The 9,165-nt window shown below is 46.0% G+C and overlaps 1 pseudogene; it reads right to left on the bottom strand.

Annotated features, from left to right (window-relative positions):
* Positions 1-742: 742 nt before the first annotated feature.
* LOC131905973 (C-type lectin domain family 4 member K-like) lies at positions 743-7,705 on the bottom strand (annotated as a pseudogene).
* Positions 7,706-9,165: the final 1,460 nt, after the last annotated feature.

Below are 9,165 nucleotides of genomic sequence, written 5' to 3'. Positions count from 1 at the left end.
GTTGTGTGGTCCTGCAGCTCAGACTCGGGGTCACCAGTACCAGAAGAGCACTTTACCCTCTGAGCCACACTCCAGCCTTCTGATGTACTTTTGTGTTTCATTCTTTTCTGTTATAATTTAAATTTACAGGACTGAAGAGATGGGTCATCAGTTAAGAAAAATTACTACTCTATCAGAAGGCCAGGGTTTGGATGTCAGCACCCATGTTAGGTGGTTCATAAACATCTGTAAACATCTGCTTTAGGGGATTAGACACCCTCTTCTGAACTTGTGAACACACACACTCATGTCAAAAAAAAGTAAGTCTTTACATTTATTTGCAATGGACATATAAAAACTTGAAATATTTACACACTTTGAGAGTAGCATGAGGTGTTCTAATGCATGTATAAAGTGTATAGTGTTTAAATTGGGCTAAACATGTCTGTGTCCTCAAACACTGGTCATGTTTGAATGTAGCTTTTATATATGGTCAGCAAAGTCTTCTTAGAAGGATCAGAAAACCCCCAAAAAAAATATTCTGCAGATGTCGGGGTACTGACCTGCCTCTCCTGTGCAGCAGGAGCATCTACATTTTCTCCATGTCCAAGCCCTATTAACCCAACCCCCTCCAAGGCCCTCCAGGGACAGAGTTTCCAGCCAAGATAGATGGACAACATGATATGTTTGAGACATTTTCAAGCAAGAAAAACTTAAGGTGAAGAGCAATCTTGGAGTGTCAGGGAGAGAGCATCTCCTCAAGCGGGATCACTGTTGGAACACAAATGCTGAGCTCAGGGCCAGGCCTGTCATGGGACTGCCTGGATACCAGGTCGCTTACAGATGAAAAGGAACTTATAGTCACAGGAAGCATCATTCCAGGCCTGGGGGAGGATGACTTTATACTGGCACAATGTTCTTTGTTCCCATTATTGTTGGGTTCACCTGGAATCCAGAACCTACCAAGTGAGAACAAAGACACTTTATTCACCTGGTAGAATGTAGAGAGTCCTGTATTGGATCCACAGCACCAAGCTGCTGTGGATATCGTTCTGTATAAATAAAACACTGATTGGCCAGTGACCAGGCAGCAAGTAGGTGGGACAAGGAAAGGAGAATTCTGGGAAGTGGAAGGCTGAGTGGTGGAGACACTGCCAGCCGCCACCATGACAAGCAGCATGTGAAGATGCCAGTAAGCCACAAGCCACATGGCAAGGTATAGATTTATAGAAATGGGTTAATTTAAGATATAAGAACAGTTAGCAAGAAGCCTGCCACGGCCATATAGTTTGTAAATAATATAAGAGTCTGTGCGTTTATTTTATAAGTGGGCTGTCGGACTGCCAGGGCTTGGCACGACCTGGAGAGAAGCTCTCCAGCTACACGGAGTAGACTGGCATGGTGGCATATGCCTTTATCCCAACACTCAGGAGGTAGAGTCAGGAGCATCAAAGCCAACCTAGGCTACAGAGCAAGTTCCAAGCCAGCCAGAGATACATGAGATACTGTCTTAAAAAGTAGTTATTTTAGACACCTCAGTGGGTTAGGACCCTGGCAAACAAAACTGATGGCCTGAGACTAATCCCCAGAAACCACATAGTATGAAAAACCAACTTGGACAAGTTGTCCTCTGACCTCTACACAGATGTGGCACATGTTCTCTCTAACACAAACATCATATACACACACAATAAAATAAATAATTTTGATGGGCTGCTTCAATCCCAGTGTTCATCCTTGGAGACAATACTGCAAGGTGTTGTTCCCAACCCTAAGAAGATGAGTAGAACTTCCACTCTAAGCCTGTTGCTGCATCCCTGCACCCTGCTCTCAAGGCCCTCACAATCCCATACCACATAGGCCTGGACTTGGGTCAGTCCCTCACCCAAGCTGGGCAGAACATCTTGCTGCCAAGACTACAGGACATCAGGTTACCAACTGGCCCCAGGTACCACCCAATGAGGAGCAGCAGTTAGCTGGGTGTCCACTCCAGCTGCCACTGTGCTAGAAAAGGACAGTGCACAGCCCTGTGTTTATGGGAACTCTCCACCCAGCAAGCCAGGCTGAGAGAGAAGACGCAGTGGACTCACTCACCTCTCACTTTCCTCCTTGTTGAATGAGGTCTTATCCACCCAGTACCACTCCCCTTCATTCCCTGCCTTGGTGAGACCAATCCAGAGTGGAAGCCCATTTGCTGCCTTGTAGAGAAACTCCTGTGAGGAACACAGAGTAAGTGAGGGCATGCCACTACCACACCTCTGAGTACCTACCTGTTGGGTACTCTACACTTGTGCACAGCAGCAGCCCCTGAACTTGACGGTGCCCCAAGAGACTCATAGAATCACTGGTACCGCATCTTCTCTCAATGCCTCATTGCCCGAGATGGAGCCCAGAGCCCACTTCCAAGTCCTAGATGCTCTTTGTTTGTCAGCTAATAACTAACAACTAGGAACCTGTGCTCTCTAGTGAGGTGCAGGAGAACAAGGGAGACACAGCCTGCCAAGCATGGCAGCAGATGCCTGCAATCCCTGCACTTTGGAGTCTGAGGCCAGGGGATTGAGAGTGCAAGGCCATCCTGAGTTGTATACTAAGACCCCCATCTCAAAAGAAAAAAATGTTAAGAGAGAGAGAGAGAGAAAGGAAAAAAATTCAGCTAAACTGCAAAAAAAGAACATCAAGGGATCGGCCTAATGGTAATATCTAAATTACATGATTAATTTTGCCAGAGACTAGAAGACCCCTATGCCTGCCTCCCTCCTTTACCCTCCAGGGCAGGCACTATTTCATCAATTCACTTAAGGTGAGGCCTGGGAAAAGTAAGTCATCTCCCCAAGCTCCAGGACAAATTTGATGGCAGACTGTGACACTCGGCGTCACTCTGCTTCACTCCTCCACCTCCAAGATCAGTGAGCCTATCTACACTCCGTCACAAGGAGGGAGGCCTCCTGGGTCCTGGTATATCATTGATGCTGTTCAAAAATTATTTCTATTCTCTGGCACATGAAAAGAGCGCCCCCTGGCCGCCCTCTTTGAAGCTAGCAGGGTTGTGGGAATGGCTCTTGCTAGGGACATGTGAACAGAAATGCCAAGTAAGTTGAGTGTAGGATATTTAACATCAATGAAGCTGGCAGTGTCTCCTTGCTGCTTCAGCAACTGTGATGTGTGTTGAAATAAACCCTCCTATGGCTTAGGTCCTTGATAACCACAATTAAGAGGACACCTGCTGTCCCTCAAAGATGTGCAGTATACATGAGAAATAAACCTTCAAGGGTGTGAGCCTAGGGAGATGTCCCAGTGGGTAGGAGAACTTGCTACTCAAGCATGAGGTTCTGTGCTCAAATCCCTGGCACCTGTATAACCCCAGCCCTGTGGAAGGACGAGACACAGGATCACTGGGACTTACTTGCTATCTACCAGCAAGTGCTCAGGAAAAAGACAGAGTGATCTAACAGGACAATTGATGTCCTCCACATATGCATGGGTGCACGCTCCTGACCCATGCGTGTGCGCGCGCACGCGCGTGCACGCGCACACACACACACACACACAACACACACACAAACACACACACACACAACACACACACAACACACACACAACACACACACACACAACACACACACACACACACACACATGCACCCACACACAAAACAAATGAGCCTTCATCTTTAGATCATCAACCGTTGAGGAATTTTTGTTACTGCAGCAAACTCCTGCCCAGCCTCTCTGACATGCCTTCCACAGAGTCTGTGATGATTGCACTCACTTGCTCTGATTCTGAGGTCACTGAGGTCAGATGAGCTTCCTTAGAAATGCAGAATTGTTCTGCGCTGTACCAGGACTTTGGGGTGTATGAAAAGTAATAGAAGTTCCCCTGGAAGTACTTCCAGCCTCGAGACATCATCTCCAGAATGTCACCTGCAAAACAAAGGCTGAGGTAACAGCAGTGCTCCACATTCTTCTGCATCCTGACTGGCATGGGGTATTTGATGGAATCCTGGGGACAGCAGTGAATAGATCCAAGGGTCCTTAGGTTCCCAATGTCAGGGACTGGGGACACTCTATTGGAACCCTAAAGGTCTGAGACTTGTGATAGACCCTCTGGGGGTAGAAAAGGTACAGGGTCAGGGAGGGGAGAATATGAGAGGAACTCAGGGGCCATTACCCCTGGGCCCTGGCTCACAGTAAGGGATTTCGTGGGAAGAGGCAAGATACAGGCCACGTGTACATATTATATTAGTGGAATGTCATTATGTGAGCTAATGAGAAACTGGCTCTGGAGGGGTTTGCCCACCCCTCCCAATTTCATACCCAAGCATGTTTGTCTCAAAGTCCCCTTTAAGGCCCTTTGTCTGGAAATGGACTGCCCCTCCCCGACTCTGTGACATTGAGAGAAGAGGACAAGAGAGCAGCCCCAAATGAAAGTGTGGTGTGTTTGTGAACAGCTAGAAGCCAAATCATTTCCAACACAGGTTACTACTGTTTGTTCCATGGTATAAGGCCCCTCAGTAGGAAAGGGAAGCTGGAAACTCAGCCATGGAGAGAAAGCTCAACCTGGAACTCCAGCTGTCTGCTTCAACTTCCCCAGTCAGTTTTTGCTGGATATTCATAGCTCCCCACTTGATGATGTCACCTTCCAGCTGTTATTTGTTCTTTTACTTGAAAGCCTTACCTAAGGGGACACTGCTCCTCGGGGACTCTCCATCAGGAACTCCAACCTAGGGTCTCAGTCAGGTTTCCCCAGTTGATTTCTGCTGGATGTTTTGAGTGTCCAATTTGATGTTTTGCTATGTCCGTCTCTCTATCACCTATGTGTCTGTCTGCCTGTCTATCAGTCATCTATCCATCTCTCATTTGTTATTCATTCTTTTATTTATAGTTCACTATATACTTAATAAACTCACTCTCTCAAAACCTAAAATACGGCTTTTTTAGACCATATGGAAAAACCAGGACAGACTCCCTAATGTTTCCACACTCTGCACCTTAGTGTAGAGACCCAAGCTAGGCCTGGTGTGGTCTCTCTCACTGGCCCAAGTCCTCTCAGACTGACAGTTAATGTCTTCCTTGTTAACTTTCCGGCCCACCCCCTTCCCTGTCCTCTGTCTACCCACAAGCTAGCTGGCCTCCTGTCCGAGACAGGTAGGGTTTTATGGCCACTGGTCAGCCTGCAGGGTGATCCTTCTTTACTTACTCTGTCTCTGGAGTACTTTGATGACATTCTCCAAGCTGCTCTGCAGTCCTTGGACCTTTGCATTCAAGGTGCTGGTTTTATCCGGATCTCTTTGCAGCTCCAGGATTTTAGAACTAAGATTATCAACTTTTTCCCAGTTTCTTGTTAATACCTCGATATGAGCACTGGCTTGTGCCATGCTGTTCCTCAAAGATAGAATCTGAGAATGCACGCGGGTGAGGCTGGTGTTCAGTGTCTGCATCTGAACTTCAGCCTTCTCCACACGGCCTCTGTCCTTCTCAAGAACAAAACCCAGGGTGCTGATATTGTCTACACGACCTCTCAACATCTCAGAATCACTCTTCACATCCAATATTTTTTCCATCAACCTGGGATCTGGATTTGAAAAGGTCAAAATGTCAGTTAAGGAGTTCCTAAGCCATGAATGTGGGGTGCTGTCCAAGGGAAAGGGGAAATGCAGGATCAAGCTTCCCAAAGAACCGAGACAGTCCAAGAAGCTGCCACCTACTCTCCACTCATTCACTAATATACACATGTGTGCACCATGTGCCACCATCTGTCAGGAACGCTGGTTGGCGCAGGCAGGAAGGAAATCAAGAGGCCTCATGAACAATCAGAGGGAGAGCCCAGCCCTGAAATTCCTTAGTATGGCCTGGGTGAACTTGGTAAAGGGGTGAACTTAGTCACCCCCTCATCATTCCATCACTGAGTCTCCTCTGAGCCTATGAGGCAGTCCCCAGCCATCTCCTGTCAAAGACACAGCCACCAGCTAGGGCAACACACCCCTCCCTTGTCTGCCCACAGTCTGCTCTATGGCCATAGGCAGGGCTATCTCTATGCAGACTCCAGAACACATGAGAGGGATATTAAGCTATTTCTGCCCTTTCCTAGCACTATCTTTCATACTCTACTAAGACCATAGGCATGAGAACCAAAACTTACCAATAACTATCAAAAGAGTCCTGTGGGACTGAAATGACTCAGCAGGAAGAACACTTATTCTTGCAGAAAACCTGAGTTAACTCCCCATTCCGTATTGTGTATAGCAGCTCATAACCATCCATAACTTCAGTTCTAGGGAGATCTCATGCCCTCTTCTCTCTTCAGACACCAAGACATGTGGTGTACAAACACGCAAGTAAAACATTCACATACAGAAAATAAAATAAAATAATAAAAATGAGACCCCTTCAAAAAAAGAGTCCTGTGAAAAAGGCAGTGCTAGAAGCCAGGAACAGCTGGGCATGGTATCACACACCTTTAATCCCAGGACTCAAGAGGCAGAGGCAGAGGCAGGCAGATCTCAGTGAGTTCCAGGCAGGCCTGATCTACTGAGTTCCAAGCCAACCAGGGATACACAGAGACCCTGTCTCAAACAAGAGGGGGGAGGGGGTTGGGAAGAAGAGAAGAGTCAAGACCAAGAGTCTAGGAGGAGGCCAAGTTCAGTGATGGGGTCCTGGGGTCCTGGAAGGATGCAGCTAAGAATCTGAGACCCTGCTGCTAGAGAGATGGCTCAGTGGTAAAGAGCACTCTCACTGCTCTTCCAAAGGTCCTGAGTTCAAGTCCCAGAACCCACATGGCAGCTCACAACTGTCTAATATCTTCTTCTGGTGTGCAGATGTATATGCAGACAAAGTACCCATATACATAAAATATATAAATAAGTAAATCCTTCAAAAAAATTCTATATATATAAAAAAAATCATGTAGTCCATGAGAAGAGAAGACAATCCCTCCCTATACTTCTTAGAGACTTGGCAGAAGGTAGAAAGGTATGACTACAACAGAGACCAAGAAGCTTCTAGAAGAGGACTAAGACGGTTTCAAGCATGGACATACAAGAGAGTGAGGAGACCATCTGGGAGATTTGCTGGCTTGGTCAAGTTCTCTATCTGCTCAGTGGAGAACTCAGTCCCTAGTAGGGTCAGGAGACATCACACTCACTCTTGGGAGCTATCCACAAGGCTTTGACTCCAAGGGTCTCAGAGCTGTGAGTGACAGGATGCTAAGGGAGGCAAAGGCAGAGATGTAAAGCTTGGTGACTGTTTCCTTAACACTGAAGAGTACCCCTGAGAACAGATCTTTCCTAATGTCAGTCAGAAAATCCTCCAAGAAACCTGGGATAGAAGCAGCAGCAGGTCAGCTTCCAGAAACATCAGCAAAATTCCTGAAACATCATACACTGAAGATACCAAGGACAGTAGCAAAAAGGGGTTGGGTATCTGGGGACCTGGTGACTTACAGAAAATAGCTTGAAGCACAATAGAGGTGACCAGCACCAATGCCAGACAGATGAAGGCCACACGGAGGCTGAGAGGTTTCCTTAGGACTGGAGACTGATCATGCTTGGGAGGAGGCTCTGGAAAGAGACACAGAAGTTTGTTAAGGGTCAGTGAAGAGTGGTGATGGGCATAAGCACCAAGTGGGCATGGAGCAATAGCTGGCACTTGCCTGGAGGCCAGAGGGAGATGTTCTGCTTGTCCACTGTGAAGTGTGCATCGGGGGCCTCCCTCTCCTCCATCTCCACCTCTTGCACAGGAGCTTCTGGCTGCCTGTCTCCTCAAGGCCCTTTTATCTGGAAAGAAATGGGAAATGAGTCTCAAAGCAGGTCACCGTGTCATGCCCAAGTTCCTCGTTTTTGGCTTAGACACTTTGCCTGGGTGAAAACATAGCTTCATCCCCTCTACAAAGATCTAGGCTTTTTTTGATGGGGGGGCACCTGACATCTTCCCTGGGACACAGACCTTTTAATCATCTAATCCAAAGGCTCTTTTATTTCTCTTGTAAAGAGCCCTAATCTGAAGCAGGTGAGAGACCTGTCCTCCGGCTGCACCACCACCACTGACACCCACTGGATTCTGTTCCCCCAAGACCCACTCCACCGCCCAGCCCCACAAACCAGGTCATCCTCACCATGGTCAGCCCTCCCCCGAAACCCCAGCAGACTACATAGGCACAGGTACACCCCACATCAGTTGGAAGAACAAATGAGTAAACACCAGTATAAAAATACATTCAACAACAGGAAGAGCAATATGGCACTACCAGAACCTAGTGATCCTACAACAGCAAGACCTGAACATTCTGATGCAGTTGAAACACAAGAAAACAACCTTAAAAATGACTCTATGAGATGATAGAGGCCCTTAAAGAGGAAATGAAGAACTCCCTTAAAGAAATCGAGAAAAAGACAAACAAAAAATTGGAAGAAACTGACAAATCCCTTAATGAAAGCCAAGAAAGTCAAGAAAAAGCAATCAAACGGGTGAAGGAAATGGTTCAAGACTTGAAAATTGTAATTGAAGCAGTAAGGAAAATGCAAACTGAGGGAATTCTGGAAATGGAAATTCTGGATAAGCAAACAGGAACTACAGATGCAAGCATCACCAACAGAATACAAGAGATGGAAGATAGAATTTCAGGCATTGAAGATAAAATAGAGAAAATAGATTCATCAGTCAAAGAAAATGTTAAATCCAGTAAATTCCTAACACAAAACAGTCAGGAAATCTGGGACTCCATGAAATGATCAAACCTAAGAAAAATAGGGATAGCAGAAAAAGAATCCCAGCTCAAAGGCACAGAAAATATATTCAACAAAATTATAGAAGAAAATTTTCCCAACCTAAAGAAGGACATGACTATAAAAGTTACAAAAAAGCTTACAGAACACCAAACAGGATGAACTAAAAAGAAAAAAATTCCCCTTGCCACATAATAATCAAAACACTAAATATTCAGAATAAAGAAAGAATATTAAGAGCTGCAAAGGAAAAAGGCCATGTAACATATAAAGAAAGACCTATCAGAACTACACCTGACTTTTCAATGTAGACTCTAAAAGCCAGAAGGTTCTGAACAGATGTTTTGCAGATACTAAGAGACCATGAATGTCAGCCAGAATACTATACCCAGCAAAACTTTCAATCACCATAGATGGAGAAAACAAGATATTTCACGACAAAATCAGATTAAACAAAACCTATCCAC

Source organism: Peromyscus eremicus, chromosome 3 (assembly GCF_949786415.1).
Source record: "Peromyscus eremicus chromosome 3, PerEre_H2_v1, whole genome shotgun sequence".
In the NCBI taxonomy this organism is placed as follows: Eukaryota; Metazoa; Chordata; class Mammalia; order Rodentia; family Cricetidae; genus Peromyscus; species Peromyscus eremicus.
This window is presented reverse-complemented; position numbering and strand designations above follow the sequence as displayed.